Raw genomic sequence first — 27,624 nt, 5'->3', positions numbered from 1 at the left:
ACATCAGCGGGTTAAACTCTAATCTATAATCCGACGGCATGTTATCCCACTGTGGAAGCGAGTTTCAACCATGATAACTACCTTAAAATGTTTGAGCCGCAAGTTGTAGCCTCGAGGAGGAATGGGTCCCTCTGCTCGACTGGTTGGGAGTAAATGTCTTTTTCAGGTACTCGGTGGCTGCTGGCATGTGTGCTTAAAATGACCTTTTCCTGCGTAATAGCTATCCACTGAGGAACAGCGAGCTGGTGGTGCATCTGAAGGTGGCCAAGAAAGTCCTTGGTCGTTTGCAATTTCCTCATAAAGTACAGAGAAGGGTACTTTATTCCATATATAATAGATTAATGTTATGAAGATTTACCAAAAATAAGTCAGGAAACGAATAGGAGTAAAGATGTGCATTTTAAGTGTCTTATTAACATTATGCCCTCCACCCGAGAGGGCCTGGAAATGGTGGCCGGAATTTGCCACAGGTGGAAAAGGTGAGTGGAAAAGCAGGTGATTTCACCAGATGCAGTCCCGCGCCCGGTAAAACATGTGCAGGGTGGTAATTCAGTCGAAAACCTGCGGTATCTCTCCCGGTAACTCCGAAGGGGAGCTTATAGAGGAGTGCAGAGCAGAATGGTGTATTACCGAGGCACGTCTGTGTCCACATGGACTTGTGCAACCGTTGTTTGGGGTTATGTGGCCTCTCTCCTATCGCCACAACCCTTTCTTTTCATTCTGTACAAGATCACCAGGCTTGTGCGCCCTGACTGGGAGGCCACTCTTATCCATTCCCAACAAAGAACAAATCCGAAATAGACCAACCTGTACAACCATACCACAAAATCTAACAAGTGATCTGGGCTGGGGTGTGAAATCATGTGTTTGCTTAATTCATGCATTTGTATTTAGGTTACGGAAAGGAAACTGACGAGCAGAGGAGAGCAAAATGCTGTTGGTGCCTAGTAAGAATTCAGCGTTTTCGTAGCACTATCGCACATTTCAGTACCTTTCAGCGCATGCCTTTTATGAGCCGCTTGCATTGTTTGCTGTGTTTCTGCTTTTCTACACGTGGGTCCTTTGTGGAGAGTAGGGGTCAGGGAAGACGGGTTCATAGGAGAAGTTTTTTTTTAAAAAACGCTCTTATCTCTGTAAATATATAAGATGCCGCGCTTTCTGGTAAGCAAGCCTCGGAAATGCTGTGAGCGCGTAACACCAGCATGGTGCATTCTTCGACACAAGGGCCGGCAGAATGCCCCCTGCTCGTCACGCAGATAGAAAGACGCAGATAAGAAATGCTTTTTGTGTTTTTTTACATTTTTAGGCTAGAGAAAACGTCGAGAGCGGAAGAAGAGCGCGAGGGACAAGAAAGGGAGCGAACAAAGGGGCAGGATGTTGAGAGAAAATGATTCGAAAACGGAGCAGAAAACTGGCCCGGTCAATTCAAGCTGACAAGACTTTTGATGTTTACATAACATGGCATTTAATGTGGCTACTGATTGCAATCAGAGCCCCAGAAATCACCTTCCTTCTCACAATCGCTCCATGGTTGGCGGAGAAATTCGACTTCCACAGACAGGGTTTGTTTGGCTCCGCTGGGAAGAAAGCGCTTTGTCCTTCTCGGAGGGCACAATATGGCTCTTGTTCCTGTGTGCTTCCTGCTGGCATCGAGGCCGGCTCTGGGCTCTCTCTCGAGCGGGAGAGAGCGGCCCGCAAAGAAGAGCGCGCCGGGCCAGACAGAGCGTCGTCTGGTGATGAGCCCCCACACGGGTGATGAGCCCCCCCATACGCGGGCGATGAGCCCCCATACGCGGGTGAAGAACCCCCCATACGGGTGATGAGCCCCCCATACGTGGGTGATGAGCCCCCCATATGGGTGATGAGCCCCCCATACGCGGGTGATGAGCCCCCATACGGGTGATGAGCCCCCCCATACGCGGGTGATGAGCCCCCCCATACGCGGGTGATGAGCCCCCATACGGGTGATGAGCCCCCATACGCGGGTGATGAGCCCCCATACAGGTGATGAGCCCCCATACGCGGGTGATGAGCCCCCATACGTGGGTGATGAGCCCCCCATATGTGGGTGATGAGCCCCCATACAGGTGATGAGCCCCCCATACGCAGGTGATGAGTCCCCCATATGGGTGATGAGCCCCCATACGTGAGTGATGAGCTTCCATAGGGGCGATGAGCCCCCATACGGGTGATGAGTCCCCATATGAGCGATTTATTTAAGTTATTTATTTATAAAGTTTTATGTAGCGCTAGCTCGACCTGTGGGTATCAGAGCGCTTTGCATACACAAAGGAAAAGAAAAATTGCATTACATCACTGGACATGAGGATGCATAAAGATATAAGCAAAGACATAATACTTATGTATACAGTGAAGGGGAGAAAAACGCAGGTGGTTGAAACAGTCAGATAACCACCATCCTTGAAGGTCAAGGGAGAGGGAAGTCCACTAGGTTATTGATGCCTAGGTTAGTTGACTTGGCCGGTAAAGTATTGGTTGAAGAGAAGGAGTTTCAGGTCCTTTTTGAAGCAGGAGAAGGAGGGGTTGCATCTGAGGTCAATAGGGAGTGCGTTCCACATCCTGGGTATGTTACCAGAAAAGGATCGGCACTGAGTCGTTTTCTTTTTCAGTTTCGGAGGAATGAGAAGACGTGAGTTGGTGCCTCTCAGAGTTCTGGATTTTCCTGCTTTTACCAGTTTGCTGTTTAGGTACTTGGGGGAATGTGCATGAAGGGCCTTGTGTGTAATGCAGGGTAGTTTGTAAATACATCTACCTTCCATGGGAAGCCCGTTGAGGGCGTTGAGGGTTGGTGTGATGTGTTCAAATCTTTTTACACCAGTTATGAGTCGAGCTGCCATGTTAAGGACTGACCTTAGTGGGGCTAGGTGAGATTTTGGTGTCCCTGTTAGGATGGCGTTCCCATAGTCCAGTTTAGAAAGGACTAGGGATTGTACTATTGTCTTGAGATCATCGTGGGGAATGAAAGATTTAATTTTCTTGAGGTGTTTTAGTGAGTAAAGCGCACCTTTTGCAGAGTTTTTGATGTGGTCCTTCATTGACAAGTTCTTATCTAGGGTAATGCCTAGTGACTTTACCGAGTCGAATAGGACGAGGGAGCAGTTTAGAGCATCAAGATTCTTGAGCCAGTCTTGAATTGGTTGGTGGTTACTTTTCTGAGAGAACATTATTGATTCTGTTTTGTCCGGTTTCAGCTTTAAGTGGTTTGCGTTAAACCAAGTTTGGATCTTGGTTAGCTTGACATTGAGGTGTCGGACGTCCCTGGGTGATTTAATTTTGTAGTATATTTGTGTGTCATCTGCATATAGGTGGTATTGAACCCCTGCTTGTATCAGAATAATTGCAAGGGGTTCCATGAAGAGATTGAAGAGGGATGGTGAGAGGATCGATCCTTGCGGGACCCCAAGTTTGACTCATGTTGGTATAGAGAGGCAGGAGTTGATTTTAATTTGTTGTGAACGGTGCTGAAGGAAGGAAGTGAACCATTTTAGTACTGTGCCATTAATGCCAGAGCGCCTCTTCAGAGTCTCAAGTAAAGCTGGATGATTTATTGTGTCGAACGCCGCTGATAAGTCAATAAGGATGAGGAGACAGGCTTCACCTTCATCTAAGGCTCTGTGGATATTGAGCATCACTGTTTTGGTGCTACAACCTTTCCTGAATCCCGATTGAAAGGTGTCGAGGAGGTTGAAGTCATCAATATGTTTGTTAAGTTGTTGGAGAATGCACTTCTCCAATGTTTTAGCTAGGAACAAGAGGTTGGAGTTAGGTCTGAGGATGTTGAGCTTGTTGGGGTCGACTCCTGGTTTCTTGAGTATGGGTGTGATTTGTCCTAGTTGAAGGGAGTCTGGGACACAGCCTGATGTGAGAGAGGAGTTGATGATTTTTGTCCAGAAAAGGGCAATGATGTGATTGAGTTTTTTTTACTATTGTGGATGAGAGGGGGGCCATAGTGTGGGAATTAGGCTTTAAGCTTGCAATTATATTGAAGACCTCGTTTTCCGACATGAGTTCGAAGTCCAAACAATTAGCGTCATTTTTCAGTTGGAAGCGGACCTGGTTGTCCATGGTATGATTTTGATCTGTTTGGTCAAGGGTGATTAAAGGGGGGCAGGTTGCGAGGGATGGAGGATTTGAGGTTTGGATGAAGGATTGCTCAATTTTTGTGACTTTATCTGTGAAGAAGCTGGCGATTTCTTCACATCGATCCATGGTGGCTTTTATTTCTTGTGGGGGTGTGCCGTTTGTTTGACTTTTAACAATTTTGAAGAGTTCTCTAGGTCTATTCTTCGCCTGGTCTAGTTGGCTGCAGAAGAAAGTGGCCTTTTCTCCAAAAATGTGTTTTTTATTTGCCAACCAGGCTGATCTAAGTTGTGCTAGGTGAAGAGTGGAAGGGTTTAGTCTTCAAGTACTTTCCGACTATCTGAGTTGTCGTTTCTCATTATTAAGATCCACGTTGAACCAAGATTTAGATTTGATAGATCTCATATGTTTGAGTTTGAGTGGCGCTACTTGATCTAACACCTCCGTCATTGTGGAATTAAAGTGGGCTGTGAGGTCATCGACCGTCATAGTGGAAGGCTGGGGTTGTAGATGGGCATGAATCCTGGATTCCAGTTTGGTTATATGGACTACTTTGATGTTCCTGGTCCAGTGCTTAGGTTTGTCAGATCGTATTGGTTGGTTTCTGACATGTGAGTCAATATTAAACAGTATGAGGTGGTGGTCAGACCAGTCAATGGGAGAAATTGATCTCAGAGAGACCAGCTCATTTTTGGTGATGATCACATCCAGTGTTGCTCCTTTGATGTGTGTTGGTTCATTGCAGAGTTGTTTGAGGTTGGTAATTTCAAGCAGGTTGGAGAGGTTCTGGGCTGTGTTGTCTTTTGCGTTGTTCCAGTGCATATTGAAGTCACCCAGGAACACATATTCCTTGTCTGTTAGGGAGAAACGAGTTATTGGGTCGGTTAGTTTTTAAGCGAAGAGGGTACGTTCACCAGGAGGATGGTAGATGGTTTGAAATTTGATGGACGTGGTGCCTTTGACTTTAAGTTCAACACCTAGGTACTCAAGAGTCAGTTATTCTGTGGATTTTAATGTGGTAAGCTGTATTTCTTCTTTGTGAATGATAGCTAGACCGCCACCTGTTTAGATTGGTCTGTCGTGTCTGATGATGTTGTAGCTTGGAGGGGTGAGAAGGTCTAGGATGGGGGTGGAATAGTCATTGAGTCAGGATTCTGTGAGGAATGCGATGTCTATTTCTTCCGCGAGTATAACTTCAGCAATATCTGTGGCGTGTTGTACTGCTGATCTACAGTTGAGGAGCATGCACAATAGAGGACAGGGAGCCTCAATGTTGGTGTGTGCTGTATGTATAGAAGTGTATTGAGCAGGGGGTCTGGGCGATAGGACAGGTCTAGGGATTCTATTAGTGCCTACTATAAGTGGGATTGCGAAAGTGGCAGTGTTCTGGCTTATTGCGAGGTAAGAGTCGTTGATCTCATCTGCTTCTCGCACTGAAATGGGGCGGAGAGCTCGGCTAGGTCGATGTGCCTGATTCCTCATAGGACTGGTGAGCCATGGGGTGCCAAGTGGGGCCATGGACGAGGTTGTATGGGGGGGAAGGTGTGTAGCTACCTGGAGTGTGTGAGCAAGGTGGCTTAATCCAGTTGGGAAGGTCTTGTTGTAGATGTAGGGTATCTGCAGCGAGGGTCTGTGGAAGGAGAGAGTACTGGGTTATGGGATTGAATGGCATAATTGGGATTAGGAGTGGGGATAGATTGGATGTGAGGAGTCGGGTCATTGATGTTTTCTGGTCAAGAGGTTAGGAGGAAGTATTGTGGGTCTTTGGTCCTAGGTAGGAGAGTGAGTAATGGTTAGGAGGAAGTCAGTGTCCAGGGGAATGGCAGTGAGATTAAAAGTAGGGATGGTTTGGGCATGTGGCGGTGGGTCCAGGGAGGGAGAGTATGCAGTTGTATGAGGGAGGTCAGTGTCCAAGGGATTATCGGTGACGTTGGATATGGAGATGGTTTGGGCACGTGTAGAATAGGGACAGTAGTGGAGTTGGGGATAGTTTGCGAGGGTAGAGTCGGGTCTCAGGAAGTCGAGGGGGGGTGCCTGTAGCGAGTACAGTAACAGAGAGACTTTAGTTTGAGTCCGATCTGCCTAGCTCAGGATCAGCCTAGCGGTGTTTATTAACTGTGCGTTTGCTGGTCCTGGTGGTATCGTCGGTTGAAACCATTGTAGTGGGTGTTTGACGGCGGAGTGTGATGATAGGGGTAGTGAGATTGTAATGAGTGATAGTGAATATCCATGAGTTGTAGCGTGAGTTGTCCGGGGAGGGAGATTGGATCGGTTCACGGTTTTTTGTCAGGTTGGGGGGGATAGGGGAGATTGGGTTTGATGGTACTGATGAGTTAAAAAGGAGAGTAATGTTGAGAAGTGCCGATCAAAAGTTGTGAGGTGCGGGTCAGTGGCCTGTATGAGAATGTTTCCTGTTCTGAAGATGAAAATTGTGAGTTCCCCTTTAAAGGTAGAAGTGACGGTTGTGGAGATTTTTTCGCCATAGGGAATATTCACTTACTTAGTGACTTGAAAGTGAAGAAGGAAGGTGTTTTTCCACTTTATCAGACGATTTGTGTAAAAGGTGAAGTTAGATTTCATCTTGCCGTTAGTCGCGGTGTGGTAGTTGTCTACTATAAGTGTTTCCGGGTGCTGTTTTAAAGTTCTGTGCTTGAAGATATTTTTAGCATTACTGGTCAGATTTTATGGGTAATTTATTGACCATGAGTTGGGTCCGTAACGCACAAGTTTAGAGTTCCGGATGGGGTTTGGCGGGTGCATAGTTAACGACTGAGAGTTCTGGCTCTATATAAATCGATGGGAGGAAAAGTTAATTGCGAATGTGCGTTTTGTTGCGGTGTATGGTTGGTCTAAATAATGAAGGAAATGCCAATTACTGATCAATCCAAGATGGCTGCTATCATCTTTGTACAAAGGTTGCCCCCCTTTTCTATTTCCATGAAAAGAGATAAAAGGCCACTCCATGTATGATTATGTAGAGAGGCGGATGGTAGCAAGTGTGGCCTGCAAGCAGCAGAAACTACAGTGGAGGTGTAGCAGAGCTGCCCAGAGTTGGAACACAGTACCCGGGAATCCCGACCAATGTGGTGTGTGGTGCCCCCATGCCAACGCAGTCATCACAGGCCGGGCTTCATAGTCACTGGGGGGACGAGTTTGTCATCAAGGGAACTCCTGCTGCATCCCAGGAGAACTAAGAATTGCTTGTGAGAGAGTGATTAAGGCTCTTTTCTAGTAGCGCTGCTGGTTACAAAAGTTGGTGGGTGGCAGGGTATCAGCGGGATATTTAAATGTTAATGATCCCGGCCCTGGGAGCTTCTTTGTCTAGCTCCAGCTCTGTAGCCATCATAGTACTGTCTGTTTTAGTACTGATGGTCCTTGGCCTCCAATGGACCAACTCTAAATCAGGCATGCATGACTTTAGAGTGACGATCCCCGGGACAATGACTCAGCATTTGCTGCTGTTTAATGGCCACCAGTGTATGTTTGTTCCATGGGGGCCCTCTGCTCAATGCTGCCTAGTGATCCTGGTGAAGGTCGGTGACAGCCGCTATTTTGAGGTCAGGTAGCCCAGGGCCGGCACCCCGTGCCTGTCCGTGACAGCCACCATTTTGAGGTCAGGCAGCCCGGGGCAGGCACCGCGCGCCCGTCTATAGCACCTCAAAATTGCCCCAAAGCTTGCGGCGGCTGCTTCCCCGGACCCCTCGTTCACATTGAGGTCGTCGGCATCACCACCCACCACCCCTCTCACTGTCGTTCGTCGGGGCAAAGGAGGCGGGCGCAGGTTTCACCGCTGCGGTATCGTCTCTCCGGAAAGGCCGTCCGTTCGCATAGACCTCCTCTTGTCGGCCCGCACTCTTTAACCTCACCATAGGTTGACACCGGACCCTGTGGTGGTTCTCAGGGCTCCTTCTAGGCGAAGATGTGGATTCGCTGCTTCCCTGACCACTGCCATTATGGGAGCTTCAGCCACTCCTCCTTGCTTCTTTTTCGTCTGCTTGGCTGGTAGGCTTGTCAACGATGTCTCTCCGGACCCTGAAGAGAAAGGTATTGTAGGTGGATAATGTTGCGGGTTGGATGGCAGGGTAACACCGGGATTTTCACTGGGTAGTGATCCCGACCCTCAGGAGCTCATCGAGAGCACTCCTGATCCGATGCCATTTTTCCGACCACTGTGATGAGCCCCATATGCGGGTGATGAGCCCCCATATGTGGGTGATGAGACCCCATACCGGTGATGAGCCCTATACGCGCATAGGCTTCTGGGTCAGACCTCATGGCACATGCCATGGGCTGAATGGGGCCTTCATGGGGCCCCCATGAACATAAAGGGTTGGGCCCCCTTGAAGAGTTGGGGGTCTGCTTTGCAGGAGCAGCTGATGACCTGTCAAAAAGTGGTGAGGCGAGCGAAGTGCCACACCACCTCCAAAAAAACATTTTCCCCATACTAAAAAAACCTCCAGAAAAAGCCCAAATAAAAACACCCCCTCCTTCCAAAATAAAGCAAACTACATATATTACTCATTACATTTAATAAATAAAACTAAAGTGTACTTAACCTGGGGCGCCATGTACTCCACGCTGTCCTTCAAAGTCTGTGGAACGAAGAACCCCCCCCAACCAATCCTGGAGTTGCTCTGATGCTGCATGAGAGCAGCGCCAGGATTGGATGGAGCGGGTTGGCCAAACGCTCCTTCAGGCCCTAGAGCCCTGTGCTTGGTCTCCACCTAGCTGTCCAAGAAAAGCAGGGTGGATGGAGAGCTTCACTTGGCCAGCGCAAGACCACAGGCCAAAATGACATGCACACTTTAAAGTTGGTGGCCACCACTACTCCAGTCCTCCTGCTGCCAATTGGCCACAGAGGACACACCCTCCTGGCTCGGAGGCAGGTTGGCGGCTGGGGTGCGCCTTGGTTAAAAATAAAATGGCCATGAAATAATTTCATTGCCATTTTATTTTTAACACTTCACGTGGCACACAGCGAGTGGGGGGCGACGCTCCCTCACCCTCATAAAGAAACCGCAGCTGCTGGCTGGCCCCGCAGGGCCTGCATGGGCCTGTGCTAGGCCCCTGCACGCGCTTGTTTGGATAGAAACTTGCAGATTCAATACAAATGTGCAGTTGTAGTCACTGACCCATCTGTGTACTATCTGCCAAACACTCATCCACACACTCTTGACATTCACCCACCCATTCACCCTGCCATCCAACTCTGTAACAAACTCCATCACTTAGCCAGTTAACTGCACACATCCCAACCACCCAATCATCCACTCTACAAAGTGATGTCTAGTGCTTCATTTGTGCAGGTATTCGTCTCCAGAGCCCAATGTTGTGAACCCAGATTTCTTTTCCGGATCAGCAGAGTAAGAGAGAGAAAAGCGGAAGAGGAAGAAAGGAAGAGGAAGGCAAAGATGGGAAAACAGTGACAAAGGAAGAAAGCAGGGATGGAAAATAAAAGGCAAGGAAGGGAATGTAGGGTGGTGGAAATAAGAAATTTGAGGTGGAATCGAGAGCAGCCAGCTAAGGGCTGGACTGGATAGCTAAAGCAGCCCCTAAAGTTCCTGCCCCCTCTCTTAACATCCATATATTTTCTATCCCTTGCCTTTTCTCCCTTTGGTCTATCATCATTGTCTTTCTCTCTCTTAGATTATTCCTCGCACTGTGTGACCGAGGCCCCCGCAGTGCGCACTCTGTGAAGTGAGCGAGGCCCCATCACTGGTCACTCTGTGAAGTGAGCAAATCCCCAGCAGTTGTCACTCTGTAAAGTGAGCAAGACACCAGCAGTGGCCATGAGACTTGAGAAGCAACCGCCAAAGGTTCCAGGCCACTGGGGAAATGCATTATGAGATAAAATGCCTTTCCAGCCATGCTTGGTATCCCGCACATGCGGCGTATAACAGCACCGGTGGTGAGCTCCTAAAATAATCTTTGGGCTCCAGCAGTATTTTATTTATTTATTTATTTACTTTTTGTATATTAAATGCTAATGTTGTCTGGCACCTACCATTGCCCAATCCTTAGTCTTTGACAAAGCACTTAGGGTCAGATGCATCAAAGGGTTTCCCCCATTCTATGTCTATGGGAAAAGGCTTTCGTACATATTGTTCTAAGTCTTTGACAAAGCACTTTTCTACAAAACCATTGGTTTGAAGCTGCAATGGATAGGGCCGTACACCAAGCCAGATGTCTTTGGCAAAACGTTTAAAAATATGTGTTCCCTTATGGACTGCTGAAACCTGGCCTAGTGTTTGAAGAGATCTTTAATGGCACTTGGTGGTCATTACTTGCCATGTGGTCATCCTGAAAATATTTTACATCACATAGCATGCCAACATAGCATTACAGAATAGAATATAACAACACAACATAGCGTTGTCTGACACTCCTTTAGAAATCTCAAATGTCAAAAAAAGTCAACAGTTTCCAGGACCATTTTAGGGAGTGCACCCAGGACATGGAATGCCCTCCTTCCATATATAAGAAATGCATCTTTCTTCTGCTCCTTCAGGTGACCCCCCAAGCATCTGGCAATGACCGGGAGTTGTGGGTCTGATTACAAAAACAAATGTCTTCCCCACGGCATGAGCAAACTAAAAGTTCATGCCTGTGCTAGTGCAAGGCGAACTGTAAAAACACTTAGGAGAGGTTTGAAACCACCACTCTGTCTTACACTGCCAATGGACTGACCTACCTCTTGAAAAATGTCAGGGGTCTCACTGCAGGCAGATACGTTGTGTGACCGCATTCGCGTATGGAAAGTGTTTCTGGGAGTGCTAGGGATCCCAACCCCTTTCCCAAAACGTGCCCTCACAGGGTGCACTAATTATGAATCTCAACCCAAGCGGGGCACACTTTGACCAGTCTGTTTTCTCCTGCGCCAGTAATGCAGTGCAATGGCAAAAGTGCTACCTCAACAAAAATGTGATGGGGGTGATTTGATAGGGTTCTGGTGCTCCTAAACAATCCCACAATGTTCCAACTTGTTCCTATAAGTATTGCAGTGCAATTAAAGGTAGAGGGATTCACCCAACTCCCTGAAAATCCTATGATCTGAGATCACAAGAACACAATAACAATTCAGCCTCAGACGCATGCTACTGTAAATGTCTCATTACATATAGGTATATTCAATTCAACAATTATTATCTCTTGTGGTCTTTGTTATTTCACAGCCTGCGGGCCACTTTTTTGTTTTTAGCCTTAGGGCCAACATGTGTTTCGTCGCGATGGTATGCCCCACAACTTCCTCTGGGCTGTATGTACCATGAAGTCTCTGTCATGAAGTCAATCCTTAATCCCGGTTTTAATTCCGTACCAGATCAAATAAACAACAATCTTCACAGACGTCTCTACTATCTTCAATCTATTCTCTCTTCTTATAATTCTCGAGTCTGTCAAATTTAGTATTTTTAAGGCATCTCGTTGATCCATAAAAATCCTCCTTTAATCGGGTTGTATATCCGACTCTGTATATCCCTCTGCAAACGTGAGAGCGAATGCGCTTTAAAGCCCAGCAACCCGGTGTTACCTCATTTGGACACGCTGTGCATAGACAGCTGAACACTACTGAGAAACTACAGGTACCATTAAGCCGTACAACTCTCATAATATCTGGAAATGTCGGCAGCCATATTATTTATTTTTGATAAGTTAACTCATGGTCAATGACATCCTAGCTAAGCAATCAAAATACTTTGTTGTAGCCAGGATCTTGTTACCAGACCTTTTAATGTACCGGAAATTAAATTAGAATATTTAATAGTACTGCTTCAGAGATACTTTGAAAGAGTATAACTTATATTCTTTTTTGTTGTACATTTGGAAACTAAGCTATGTGAAGAATGAGAAAAATTTCATCTCATGCAAAGACTTGATATTTTCACTATGTATATGTTATATCTTAGGTTATGGTATGTACTTAGGAATGTGTTTCCATGGTATAATTGTGAACCATATAAAAATGTTCAATGTTTCTTTACACAATCTTGAAAGTATATCAGAACCAGAGAGTGTGTACGAACAATACAGAAGGTAGTTGCCTTTTCAGAGAAAGGAGTGAGGGGAAGCCAAGGTTCAATTAATATAAATTATATAGATAATATTTATGTTTCAGTTCCAGGAGTTTCCAAGTTCCACCACTGTGCCAGATGATCTGAGGCATTTAGATATTCTGGAGGTGTATACCTTTTTTTTTATAGCTAGTGTTAGATGAGTGTATATAGAGGCCGGTACTAAAGATATAAATCAGATTTTTTTTTTTTTTTTTTTTGAAAAACCTTTATTGACGTTTCAATCATTTACACGTATGGGCCTACAACCCCCCGGGGCCGGCCGCTAAGTAATCAGAACAATAAAAGCAAATGTAAACACAGGCGGCACCTCGGAGAGCAAAATCTTCAATCCAATATAGTCCGGCCAATGAGCCGCGCAGGTAGGACACAGGAGAAAAAGGGTTTTTCATTTTATGATAAGACAAAACAGTAGGATCAGGTGCCTAAAGAGTCCCCTCCCCCAACCCCCCACCCTGCACCTCTGCGAATGAGTATGGCCCCACCCCCCAGCAGTGTGCCTGTCGCCCTGGAACTAGACCCGAAATATAGAAGAAACAGGGAAAAAGGAGTAAGAAAGAACCCCACCAGACAGGGGGGCGGAGAGAGTATAATAAACTGGAGGAGGGCCTTCAAAACATATCCCCGGCTTCTCCCTCCCGCACGGTGAAGTCTCCCCACAGCAAACAATAAGCAGCACCAAGTCGATCATATCAAAAAAAGGGGGGGGAATGGGGAACATTATGCACCAACTATGCGAATAACCATGAGAGCACGCAACCATGAGTCCGCCCGTCTACTAGGTAACCACCCCCGAAGGATCAGCCTCAGCCTTGACCACTCTTTACGATTTTGCCCATGCCTGCCCCTCGACCCAGCACCATGTCCGATGTTCCAAGGTACAGGAGTGTCCAAAAACAACCGGGAAGCGACGCACACAGGTGGGGTGGAAGTCTCTGAGTACCAGCACAGACCGCATCATGGAGGGGCGTCTTTTCCAGTGCCGCCCCAGGATCTGCACTGCACACAAGGTCCAGACAGGCTGAATCAGCCAAAGGAGACACACGTTGCTGGAATTGTCCCTGGGTCGCCGGAGATCGTGCACGGGACAAGACCACCATCTTCCACTCAGGTCCAATACCTCCGGAACAGATCAAGCCCACAGTTAGCCGACCACACGGTAGCATACTGTCCGGAGTGTCCTGCTGTGCACTAATCGCAGGGGGGGCCGCTACATCTTCCTCCTGTGTGCAGTGTGGGAAGCCACTGTGTACCTGTGGACCAGCATGCCGCCACTGTCCCAACGCCGATGCCACCCCATCTAGCTTCCTCCCCAGGACCCCGGCGCCATGAGCCAAGGAGAAATGAAGGGCACCAAGGGCCTCCAGGAGGTCACCGTACCCCAGAGCAGCTCTCTCCGATCGCTCTGCCACACTCCCAAAAGTTACACACCCCCAATCCTGCTGCGACCCAGTGGACAGGATGGTAGGCAGCATAGCAACAAAATGGCCGCTGGGAAGGCCCGACTCGTATTGGGCCCAGGACCCCGGGACAAGCGCCTCGAGGTCCACGTCGCTGAAGACAGGGATCCTGGGGCGGGCACAAATTCAGCCGTTGCGCGGTCACGGGCAACAGTCGTCTCCGCCACGGACCAGCTCCCGCGAAAAGCCGGGAGCAGCCCGCAAGGATCAGGGCGAGCTAGGGACGGCGTCCGGGCAGCTCACCGTCAAAGGCAGGGGCAAACACCACAGGATCCGAGAATTGCACCCCCGGGCGTGTCCTCGGTCCGCAACGCTCAGCAGGGGGAGCGACTACAGCAAAATGCAGGCCGAGGGCAGCACCCCTCCGGCGGACCGACTCCACCCAATCACCACAGGCCGCTGTTGTTAAACTGCCACCCGGCCAAGGCGTCCACTCGAGGTCCCGGCTCCGGGGCCGCACGGGCCGCAAAGTTCAACCGCTGATTTCTCCGGCGGTACGGCAGCGAGAAACCTCGGAGTCACACGATCGGTTGCCACTTTCGTTTACAAACACGATCTCATAGCGCAGAATAAGGATCTCATGCAGGATATCCGTGCGGGATGCGGAGGTTCACGGAGCCGGGAATCTACGCTGCCGTCCCGGTCGCCATCTTGGCTCCTCCTCTATTATAAATCAGATTTTTAAGTATCCACCACAACTCCAGAGACATCGGCGCCCAGCAACGGAGTGTCATGAGTGTGAATGGTGACACTTGGTGTCTCCATATTCTCTTTTGTCCTATTCCCCTTTCCCCTTGTCTACTGCTAACCAATCTATTACTCTTGTGTATGGTTGGCTGTGGATAAAGAGAACTGTGGAAGAGTTCATCACTACCACAGGATCCAGATTTAAGGTTAGCGCTTTCTGACAATACATCTACAACATGCTCAAATACTGTTTTCACTTGTTCTTCGGTTGGGTGTAACAAGCAGATTGAAAGTGAGGAGCAGGTTATCAAGAAGGTGACTGGTAATGTATGTATAGAATGATGAAAAGAAAATTCATATAGCAAATCCTAAATAAAAGCCGACAGTACGTAATAAATAGGATCTGCAGCTTTTTTTTAGATTTCTATCTAATAAATGTTTTAGATGTTCTCAAAAGAGAGAAGTAAAGAATATAGTTTCAACTTGTTATGTATGGTAACTATAGGGGCTAAGCTGTCTAATTATAATGTGTACATTGTTGGACATACAATCCAGATGAATGTATTGAATTTGGCATTAAAGGCTTTGAGTCAGTGGAGGCATATAGTATGCACTACTCAAAAAATTGCCTTTATGTTTGAAAATAGGTGGCTTGAAATGAAACATCTAGGGGTAAATAAGGAACGCTCTTTAAGGTTTACATTAATCTGGGTTCCATTTGTGAATTGTTTGGAGAGTTTATTACTAATGGAATGATTTATTGCAGAACAAGACTACAGCATGATATCTACTTATTAAAGATAACCTTGTCTTTGAAGACACTTCAAGATCATAAATGTCAGTACTGGTGCAAACATCTTTACATAACAAAATTACCAAAATTAACAGCAGGGTCGTCGACTGCTCGTATGTGGTTATGTAGTCTACTTTAAATAATTTAAATTGGAGCAGGACTGTTTTGAAATAATCTTTTTGTTTTAAACACTTGTTTGTTTCCAGTCTGATCCTGTCTACAGAGGTGCTGAGAGTCACCGGATACAGTAGCGTGTCAGCAAAATAGTTGGGGCTACTGGTCGTGTTCCCTTAAATAATGCAGCTACTTTTGTAGCTGGTCTGGCTAGCATGGGGAGCCAGTGTGTGTGTGTGTGTGTGTGTATATATATGCAATGCATATATATATATATTATCTACTGGCGGTCGCCAGTAGATAGTTATAGTTAGGACCATGTTTCCATAGGAAATCCGCAACATTCTATTTGGAATAACTTTGGCGCCGGTTGACGAATCCTCGCGAATTTTTCAAAACTAATGGAGCGCTACGCTCCGCTCCTACCCTGAAAGTCTCGGGGGGATTCGTCAAGCGGGGGCTGAGAAAAAAGGGGGGTCCCAAAACGCGTTTTCCCCATACATTTTCCCATAGGACCTTTAGTCCGAGCTACAGCCCGAACGGCTGAACAGAATTACTTGAAATTGGGCAGAGAGGTAGTCCTCAGGTCAGGGATGTGCCTTTTGCAGGTCTGGTGTAAATCTGTTCAGTAGGTCCTGAGAAAATAGCATTTAAATCAATATATATATCTGTAAGCGTGCTCCGTGCGCTTACGGTAAGCTTACCGTACGCGTACGGTGCCGTGCGCGAGCTCAATTCTGATTGGTGGTTACATGACTGTAAACATTCGAATCGGTCGAAATCAGAAAGTATCGGCCGCCATTTTCTGTCTCTCGCACTGAAAAACAAAGGTTGATAACATGAAAAGGGGGCAACGAAGAGAGTTGCAGACCCCCTAGCGTTCGTCAGGGGGTTCACGAAGGACCAAAAAGTATGAAAAATAAATTGAATAATTAAAAAAAAAAATCGCGGAGTGCGCATACGGTAAGCTTACCGTACACGTACGGTAAAAAAAAAAAAAAAGATTTAACAATCACATTTAATATATAAATCTAAGGACCCCCAAGGGAGAAAAAAACAATTGATATTTTGTAAAAAATGGCGAGGCGTGCACGTTACGAAATGCGCAACGTGGGCGCTCGGTGCGCGAAGCGCACCGAGTGCCCACAGCGCGCGCACGGTGCACGAAGCGCACCGTGCGCGCAAAAATTAAAAATAAATACATAACTTAGCATTTAAAAAAACGTACAAATTCACTGAAAAAACCATAGGTTTCACACACGTTATAGTTAGGAATTAGCATTTAAAAAACCTTGCAAATTCGCTTAAAAAACCATAGGTTTCACACAAGTTATAGTTAGCTGTACATTTCACTCGTAAAAAACCAATGAAATTCCACGTTATAGTTAGATCAGGTAACTATAACTTGCGCGACCGCAATGCACAATGTGTCATTTCAGATGTCATCATTGATGTCATGAGTGATGTCACTGACCATGTCATAAGTGATGTAATATGTGACGTCATCAGCAGTTTATTGTGGGCGCGCAAGTTATAGTTACCTGATCTAACTATAACGTGGAATTTCATTGGTTTTTTACGAGTGAAATGTACAGCTAACTATAACTTGTGTGAAACCTATGGTTTTTTAAGTGAATTTGCAAGGTTTTTTAAATGCTAATTCCTAACTATAACGTGTGTGAAACCTATGGTTTTTTCAGTGAATATATATATATATATATATATTATCTACTGGCGGTCGCCAGTAGATAGTTATAGTTAGGACCGTGTTTCCATAGGAAATCCGCAACATTCTATTTGGAATAACTTTGGCGCCGGTTGACGAATCCTCGCAAACTTTTCAAAATAGGTGGGGCGCTCCGCTCCGCTCCTACCCTGAAAGTCTCGGGGGAATTCGTCAAGCGGGGGCAGAGAAAAAAGGGGGGTCCCAAAACGCATTTTCCCCATACAATTTTCCATAGGGACCTTTAGTCCAAGGTACAGCCCGAACGGCTGAACAGAATTACTTGAAATTTGGCAGAGAGGTAGTACTCAGCTCAGGGATGTGCCTTTTGCAGGTCTGGTGTCAATCTGTTCAGTAGTTCCTGAGAAAATCAAAAGTAAAATCATATATATATGTGGGCGGAGCCTAACCACACATCTCATCCTGAGATCTGATTGGCTGTCAGCACTTCATCCAAGAAGTGTTGGCAGTCATCTTGGGACCAATATACATGATAGCACCTCATTAAAAAGCATTGCAGTTAATAGAAGGTTTTAAGACTTTAGTTACATTATAAATCATTTGTTGATGGTACCATACCCATTTTAGGAATTGTGGTATGTTCTAAGGTGATTTCACCATGTGAAAAAGCCTTCTGCTGGGATATCATGATTGAGAGAAAAATATTTTCTTATGCTTTTCCGACAGAGGTTTGGAAGGTGATCTATAAGCTAAACTGAGAGCTTATTTTCTGTAAATTCACATTATCTTTCTCAGTCATGTGAGAATGAAGTCTGACATTCTCAGTAAAACATGTACATCCAACAAGGGCAGAGACTGTCAGTTGATTCCTTTGTGTTCTACTGCAGCTTCCCAGAGTGTTCCAAAGAACAACTAGAGCGCTAACAGTCCTACTTATGATAAACGTATGGCACACCTGAAGCCATCTTGCTTGGATTAAAGTGATAACTCTTAAAACATTTAATTTAAAAAGGAACAAAATGAGGGGGTTCATTTTTCCATAAAAAGTATGATTAGTGCTGCAGAAAGAAAAATTAGGGCACATTTTGAGTGACTTCTCAAATCCTCTTCTATTTCATTAAAAAATTCTGACATGCAGACTGAAACATGCACTTTCAATACCAGCAGCAGTTTTCCCTGGTGAGCAGTAGCTTTACTACAGTGATCTAATGAGCAAAAAGAGTGCTAACATTCTGAATTTATGGCAAATGTGTGACACATCTGAATGCCTTCTTGATGGAATCAAAGTAAAAAACTGAAAGTATTTCCTACTGAGGAGACTGCAGTAAATGAGGAAATTAGGAAACTTCATAACAAATAAGTCTCCCAAGATGGCCACCAGAGACAAAAGAGCCCAAATGTAGCCCAAATATCACCCAGATGTAGCACAGAATGTCCCAGAGTGTTCTTAAAAACAACTAGAGCGCTTACTGTCTTCATTATGACAAAAGTATGGCACACCTGAAGCCATCTTGATTGGAATAAACTGGTAACACTTAAAACATTTAATTTAAAAAGGAACACAATGAGGGGGTTCATTTTGCCATAGAAATTATGATTAATGCTGAAGAAAGAAAATGAGGGCACATTTTGAGTGACTTCTCAAATCCTCTTCTATTTCATAAAAAAATTCTGACATGCAGACTGAAACATGCACTTTTAATAGCAGGAGCAGACTTCCATGGTGAACAGTAGTTTTACTACAGTGATCTAATGAGCAACTAGAGTGCTAACATTCAGAATGTATGGCAAATGTGTGACATATCTGAATACATTCATGATGGAATCAAAGTAAAAAACTGAAAGCATTTCCTACTGAGGAGACTGCAGTACATGAGGAAATTAGGAAACTTCATAACAAATAAATCTCCCAAGATGGCCACTAGAGACAAAAGAGCCCAAATGTAGCCCAAAATCACCCAGATGTAGCCCAAATATAGCCCAATGACAGAAGTGTGCACTTATTATTTTGTGTTTTTGCAGTGTTATATAGTGCAGACTTGTCAGGTATTGGAGTGCTTTACATGAGCATTGGTTACATCACACAAGAACAAATTCATTTTGGTTGTAGACATGGGGAGACTAAGTGATTTGACCAGAATCACAGAATGTCGAGCTGAAGCAGAAACTCCAACCTGGTTCCCCAGTTGCAAAGTCTGCAGTTCTGGAAGTAACACCACATCCTCTCCCCTAAGTGCAACATTTAATCAAGTGGTCAACTGGATAAAAAAACATAAAGATAACAAATAATTTAAAAGTGCTTTGTCGCTATTTGAAAACTCAGAAAATATGTCCTTATTTTCGTCTTTTAGAGCACTAACCATAATTTTGTTGCCAATAAGACCCTCTCATATATGTAATTTCTAAAGGAAATGCTCTAGGTATTACAGTTTTGATTACATCAAGATGACGTCAGGCGTTCCACACTTTTGTAATAAATATAGAATGTTAGCAATCTAGTTGTTCATTAGGATACTGTTGAGCGGCAGAGGCCAGGGGCACGGACTCTGAAAATTGAAGGCAGGTAGGAGGGTGCAAAGGCAACAATTTAACCACACTGAGCAGGCAGGAAGGGCCGTGGCAGCACAACAGACTATGGAGGGCAGTGGAAAGGGGGGCAGGGGCAACAAACCAACAATACAGGACTTGCAAGAGAGGCTGTGACAATGTAATAGACCATTGTGGGCAGAAGGAAGAGGCAATGGTAGTACAACCATACATGCCAACAGACCCGATTCAGCCAGGAAACGTCCAATGTTTTTAAGCTCAAATGGTCTTTATTTGATCTGTCTCCTGTCTACAATCTCCTCTTTTTCAATGTAACTCAAAGGGGAAAATCAATACGCCAGTTTTTTTTCAAAATCTCCCTCTTACCAAGTTCAAAATGTTCGCAAGTATGGTACATTGGATCATGGAAGGAAATGGGGTAGGGACATGGACTTGGATAACAGAGGACAGGAGGGACATGGAGAGGTGCACCAAACTGACCCTGCAGGGCAGGCATCAGGGTTTGCAGCAGCACAATACACCACACAGGGCATGCGGGACGGGAGTGCAGCACAACAATCCATAGAAAGCAAGAGGGAGGGGACAGGACCATGCACATGGACAACAGAGAACAGAGGGGCAAGAGGCAATGGTAGCTAGCTGACCATAATGGACAGACAGGAGAGAAAGCTGCAGCATAACAGACCAAAAAAGGCAGGAGGGATAGATCAGGGGCATTACAATGGAACAGACAAGCCAGGAGGGAGGGAGTAGGGGTCTGCACATGTAAACAGAGGGCTGGGGGCAAGGGGGCAGGGCAGGAGCAGCAAGATAGCCATGGAGGTCAGGCAGGATGGGCACTAGAAGCAAGACACACCATGAAGAGCAACAGTGAGACTGTGATGGCATACACACAGACCATGGAGGGAAGGTGGGAGGGGGTCAGGGGCAGCTAACTGACCACACAGGGAAGGTGGGAGGGGCCATGGCAGCACAGAAGACCATGCATGGCAAGTGGGAGGGTTAGTGGCAGCACAATGGCTATGATGGGCAAGAAGGAGGGTACAGGTGTGGAAATTTAGCGTGCAAACTGAACATTATCTGCGCCATCTTGCCTCTCCCCAGCGCCACGCACAACGAATGCACGGCCGCCATTTTAGGCACCCCGCTCTCTCCCCGCTCACTCTCGACCGCCAGCGTTTTCCCTTGGCGCTGCAAGCATCCCCCGCGCGCCGGCCACCCCCGCTCTCTCATACAGGCCATAAACCCTCTCCTTCTGCGCGACCCTGCTACGGAACCACTTCCAACCGACAACCCATACATGGTCATGCCTCTCCTTTGATAACCCCCTTCCTCTGCGCCCCATTGTCTGAACTGGTCCCAGGCCATCACCTAGCCCTGCGGATGCAGTTTACTGCCCCTACTGTAAGGGAAACACCCCACATCAAAGGGGTTACAGTAGATCAAAGCCCCTACCCCCTGAGACCCGGCCAGTTGCACACACCCCCGGGAATTAGCGGAATTCCCTGCTGCGCGATAGCCATCTCCCACTGCGGGTAGGGTGGGAACTTCTACTGTATCTATGTGTGGGATCGGATCTGAGCCGGGGCTTCAGGGGATGTTCTTTCAGGCATCAAGGGAATCTCAAGAATGTACTATATGTAATAAAGCAATAAACCAGTGTATAAGAGACCAGGTCTCAGAGATGCAGTTAGAGCACCTCGTGACGATACCTTGCTGTCTGATCTGATGTGTTCTGCTCCGACGGAATAAAACTTTGTTTCCTGCCTTCCAGTCTCCGGCGCCTGCCTCTTTTATTGGTAAATCATCGAGTGGTATGAGAGGCGATTACCGCCGGGCAAATCCTTGAAAGATTATCGACTGAAACTGCCGCTACCATTTAACAATTGGCGTCCCAAACGTGGGGCCCATCAGCGACACGTGGATCCAGTGGGAGAGGTCCCGACGACAGAGTGAACGACTGCAACGATCGGGAGAGCTCCTGCCCAATAGACCCTCGTCTGGCAGCCGATCATCCGAACTTCACTGGTTCCGAGCAGACCTCTCTCGAGTGATCTACGGTCCTGACTGGGAACCATCAGGAGTGCCGCGGCAAATACGGAGAATAGAGGACGATCGGGCGCTGGAGGCGGAAGACGAGAAACTGTCCATGCGGTCCGGGTAAGGTCGTGAAATACGACAAAAGTGCGAAATAATTGATTGATTGTTTGAATACTAGTATTGCTCATTGATTGTTCTTTTTGAGATATTCGCTGTCTACAAACGGGGAGGAGTAGGAATACTCTCTCTCTCTCCCTTTGCAGATAGTGAAGGGTAGGTAACGCAGACTTTTGTCCCCGTTGTAACCCGTCGTGCCTATCTTTATCTCCCCATTGATTGATTGTCCGAACATTGATTGTTTTGAAGAATAGTGCTTTTGAGATATTCTCTGTTTGCAAATAACGTAGAATAGGAATATTCTGTCTAGTCTTTGCAAATAGTGAAGGGTAGGTAACGCAGACTTTTGTCCCCGTTGTAACCCGTCGTGCCTATCTTTATCTCCCCATTGATTGATTGATTGATTGTCCGAACACTAGTTGTTCGATATTGGTTCTTTGGAGGTATTCTCTGCTTACAAATAACGAAGAATAGAGATATTCTGTCTAGTCTTTGCAAGCAGTGAAAAGATAGGTAGTGCTGACTTTTGTCCCCGTTGAAACCCGTCATGCCTATCTTCTCCCCACTGATTGGTAGTTGGTTCTGCCCGGACCGCTTATTAGAGGTGAACCATCCGGCTCCACTGGAGGGCACCCCTAATAAGGACATGCTCACTAAATATGGACTAGTCGCCGTAGCTTATAGCAAGCTGTGGCATAAATATACCAAGAAGGACCCCGAAAGTCAGTGGCCACTGATGGGATCCTTCGACGACCATAAGATAGAAGCACTAGAAATAGCTCTGCGTAGCAATAAGACGACGCCTACTATGCTTGACAGTATCGGCATGTGGCGCAAAGAAGCAACGCAACGGAAAAAGAGGGAAGAAGTAAAAGCAGAGATGGAATTACGAAAGGCAGCTCACCTTGCCGCTAAAAAGTTAGAAGAAGACATAAAAGAGAGAAGGGAAACTAAACTAAGACAGGAGCCCGAAACCTCAGGCCAGTACGCTGTTAGGACCCCTTCTCTGCTCTACCCTGTATTGTCCTCCAAGCAGCAAACGAATGACGAATTACTGTTAGGTCCCCCGACCATTTACATGCCCCCTCCGTATGCACCCTCCCAATCGGTAGTGCAACACCCACAACCCCCGAACACGAACAAAAGCAGTACAGGGGCCTCGGCCCTCACGGCCTCCGCGCCGGCTGAGCCTCTTGTACTGAACCTAACGTCGACTACAACGCTAGACGACCATGAGATAGGAAAGAAAGAGTCCACCAGAATGAATCGGTTAACTAAAGATGAACGAGCAGGAATTGACAAGATAGTAGGGACGCTGGTGGAGCGAAAAGAAAGTGAGGAGTATATAACGGACGTGTATAAATCGTATGCCGACAGCCGCAGACGACACTTCGTCGTACGGCTCTGTTATCGCACCCTGAATACATATGAGAATAGGTACCACGATAAAGGTCCCAAAGGCCTAGCGGCCCTATATAGGAAGGTAGACATTGGGGAAGAAAGAGAGGGCGATGTAACGAACCTCTTCACTCGTACACTCGAGGTCTACCGACACCTTAAAGAACATGGACAGACAACCACAACGGAAACCCCCATGGCAACTAAGCCCCAGGGAGGAAGGGCCGATGCCATGATGCCCATTAAAGAAGCTGCCCCCTACTGGGTCCCCCCACGGGGTCAGGGAACACACGACGACATCAACCACCAAGATGCGAAGGGAAGGGTTGTATATAACTGGGTCTACCAGCCGTGGGACCGGCAAGATATTTTGACCTTTAGAAAGACCCTACCCGACTTGAGAAAGAACCCGACTGCCTTCTACACTGAATTAGGCACAGCCTTAGGCTCAACGATAATGACGTTAGCAGATATCGACTTGTTCTTTGGGCTATGTTTGCCGGCTGATGTGTGGAAACAAATCCGGAAAGTTGACCACGCTGAGCCGTTCGGATATACCTGGGTACAACTCGATACCATAGATAAACAGCGAGAGCCAGGACAGAAACCCCCGAAAGCCATCTTAGAGCTCCCAGACAAGATTGTACAAAAACTGAAGACTCTAATCCCAGAAAGAAAGGTAGACTGGTCGATAGTGACAGCTTGCCGCCAGAAACCCCAGGAAGATGTGTCTGAATACTTCTCCCGATTCGAGACTGTGTTTTCCGATTACAGTGGCCAAGACATGACCACCGCAACCGGACACCACCTCTTTGTCCAGAATTATGTAAAGGGTCTGTCGCCAGAAGTTTCCCAGAAGTTACAGACCAGCGAGAGTAGTTGGGCAGCCTCCAAACCCGCAGCAATTCTCCAGATGGCCCAATACTACGAAAACCAGAAGAACGAGAACGATAGGGCGTCAGAGAAGAAGAAAAAGGAATTAAAGGAGAGGGTGATGATAGCACAGTTGCAGGGGGTGACCATAGGAAGGGAACCCCCAAAAGAGAATTACCAACCAACCGCCCCTAGAAAGCTACCCCCTAGAGACCATACACCTACGCCCTACAACGGACGGAGAGACTTAGATGGGAACCAATGTGCGTTCTGTAGAGGGTTCGGACACTGGAAATCCCAGTGCCCGGTCCTTCTGGAAATGAATAAAAATAGGAACCCCAGAGACACAGCATATGACCACAGAAATAGAGGACGGGAACGAGGGCACACGAACGACGCCATCAACGACAGGCCAGGCAGATCAAACACCTTTGATCGCCCCCGACAAAACCAGTGTCAACAGTCCGACTATGAAAGCACTCATGACTTCGCATAGGACCGCCAGGGGCAAGGGAGGGATCCAGTCGAACTCCGTGTTGACCAGCAAGGTCCTTACGTCACCGCTAAGGTCTTGGGCACAAAATCTCCATTCCTGGTAGATACTGGGGCGACACGTAGTGCGTTATCTAAACGACTGATTCCTAGGGCACCCTTGTCTGGCTCACACGTAACCTCAATAGGCTTTGACGGAACGCCCTCCACTAACCCCTTATCAGCACCAATCCCCTTTGATTTAGAAGATAACACCACTGACACGACCTTTCTGCTCTCCTCCAACACCCCCGATGCTATTATGGGACTTGATTTGCTAAAACATTTTCGAGCCACTATCAGATGCTCCCCAGACGGAGTTCGAGTCATCCTACACGATAACCCAGATCTGTCCAGACCCTGTCACACTCGGCGTATGCTCTCTATAACCGATGCCGATATGTCCCTACTCGACACATTACCTTCACATCTATGGGCTAAAACCGACTCAGATGTAGGGCGCATGGTGATCGACCCGGTACACATAACCGTCCGACCGGACGCAGTGCTCCCAAAGCTTCCTCAGTATCGGATATCCCCCGAAGGCGAGAAGGCATTGGTGGAAATCATCGAGTCCCTGGTCGAGGCAGGAGTGGTAGAAGAAGTAGCGAGTAATGTTTGCAACAGCCCTATCCTACCCATTGTAAAGAAGCAAGGCGAGGGGGATGAGAAAGCCTACCGTTTCATTGTTGACTTGCGAGAGGTTAACAAAGTAGTCATACCCCAGTACCCCGTAGTCTCAGACATCACCACCATCCTCACCCTGATTCCATCCACCGCCACCATCTTTACTGTCATTGACCTCAAGAACGCATTCTTTTCCATCCCCATCCACCCAGACAGCCGCTACCTGTTCGGCTTCACTTTAAAAGCCCGTTCGTACAGATTCTGTAGGGCACCCCAAGGTTACACTGAGAGTCCCAGTATTTACAGCCAGGCCCTCAAGAGGCAACTAGATGCAGTCCAACTACCCGATGGAGTGGCGTTGATACAGTACGTCGATGACATTCTTTTGGCGGCCGACACCACTCCACTTGCCGTCACAGCCACCATTCAGAACGGTCACAAGGTCTCCAGAAAGAAATTGCAATTCTGCCAGCCCCAAGTAACGTATCTAGGCCACCTACTATCCAAAGACGGGAGGAAACTTACCCCTGACCGAATTCAAACCATCCTAGAAACCCCTGTTCCCAAAACTCAGAAGCAAGTGCGGTCCCTAGTGGGCCTCACCTCCTTCTGTCGTCAGTGGTTGCCAAATTTCAGTCTTATCGTAAAACCTCTGCTTTCCCTGCTGGCTAAAGATACCCCCTTCCCCCTCCCCTGGACACCCGAATGCCAATCCTCCTTCAAAGAATTACGGGATGCCCTCTGCTCAGCCCCAGTCCTAGGAACCCCAAACTACACTAAACCTTTCTCCCTCTACACCCACGAAAGGGAGGGATGCGCATTGTCTGTCCTAACCCAGTCCATAGGCCCTAAACAACGCCCTTGTGCCTACTTCTCTGCCACTCTCGACCCCGTAGCCAGAGCCTTGCCCGCCTGCCTTCGAGCAGTAGCCGCCGCTGCTGTCTCTATCCGACAAAGTGAGGGGATCGTGCTCTCGAACCCCCTCACTGTATTGGTGCCCCATGCTGTTGATACCCTCCTGAACCAAACCAAAACTCAACACCTGACTAGCGCACGACTGACTGGGTACGAACTGACTCTGCTTGCACCCCACATCACATTGAAACGATGCACCACTCTGAATCCAGCCACTCTACTACCTCTCCCTGACACTGACCCCAATGCGTCCCCTATACATGACTGCGTGACCCTCACCGACGAACAGACCAAGAGTAGGGTTGACCTCCGGGATACTGCCTTCCCGAACCCTGACGGAGAACTGTGGGTGGATGGCTCATGCATCAAGCTCCCTGATGGCACCACCTCAGCTGCCTATGCAGTCACCACAGCTCGAACAGTTGTTGAGACGGCCCGCATCACACAGCGATCCGCACAGGCGGCTGAACTAATTGCCCTCACACGAGCCTGCATCCTGGCAGCAGGGACAACCGCAAACTTTTACACAGACAGTCAGTATGCCTTTGGGGTAGTTCACCACTTCGGGCTCTTATGGAAAGAGAGGGGATTCTTGACTTCTCATGGCACACCCATCCTGCATGGAGACCTAGTCTCTGCCCTGACCGAAGCAGTCCTCCTCCCCACACGGTTAGCTGTGATCAAATGCCAGGCACACAAGAAGGTGACAGACATTATAGGTCAGGGAAATGCACTAGCTGACATTACTGCCCGAACCACAGCCGAGAATAGGTCCACGACCCGTATGTACGTGACCAGGTCACAAACTGAGAAATGGAAGGATGCTAGGGAAACGATTAGGGATATCCAACTAGCCAGCACACCACACGAATTAACTGAATGGGCCCGGGTAGGATTGAAGGACGATGACGGTTGTTGGCGAACTAAAGACTCGAACAAATGGCTGCTACCCGACTCATACTTGATCCCCATGCTGACCATGGCACACTCCCCCGCACACATAGGGTCTGCCCCCATGATCGAACTCATCTCCAAAGTCTGGCACAACGACAGAATACCGGACTCAGCCAAACGTCTGGTCCAACAATGCCTAGTATGCCTCCAACACAACCCTGGGAAAGGAACTGCTGTACCCCGGGGAGGGTTTGGGGTCCCCAATCACCCCTTTGAAGTCCTACAAATGGACTACGTCCAGCTAGAAAGGTGCCAAGGTTTAAAGTATGTGCTTGTCGTTGTATGTGCCTTCAGCAAGTGGGTGGAAGCCTACCCGACCCATGATAACACCGCTATGACTACCGCAAAAGTACTACTGAAGGAATTCTTCCCCCGATACGGCCTTTGTCGAATTTTGTGGAGCGACAATGGCCCCCACTTCGTAGCCGAAGTTATCCAACTCATCTTAAAAGGGTTGGGTGTAAAACAGAAGTTCCATGCGGTCTTCCATCCCCAATCTGCAGGCCTGGTTGAGCGACACAATGCCACATTGAAGCTTAAGATAGCAAAAATAGTCGCCACCACAGGACTAAGATGGCCAGACGCTCTCCCACTAGCATTGCTATCAATGCGTTCCACCCCCACCAAACACCACTTAACCCCCTACGAGGTCGTCTTTGGGCGGCCCATGAACCTTTGGACTGCACCAAAACCATCATCCATCCACGACGTCCC

Source organism: Triturus cristatus, chromosome 2_2, assembly GCF_964204655.1.
Source record: "Triturus cristatus chromosome 2_2, aTriCri1.1, whole genome shotgun sequence".
In the NCBI taxonomy this organism is placed as follows: Eukaryota; Metazoa; Chordata; class Amphibia; order Caudata; family Salamandridae; genus Triturus; species Triturus cristatus.
The sequence above is the reverse complement of the archived record's forward strand: the minus strand, read 5'-3'. Positions refer to the sequence as shown.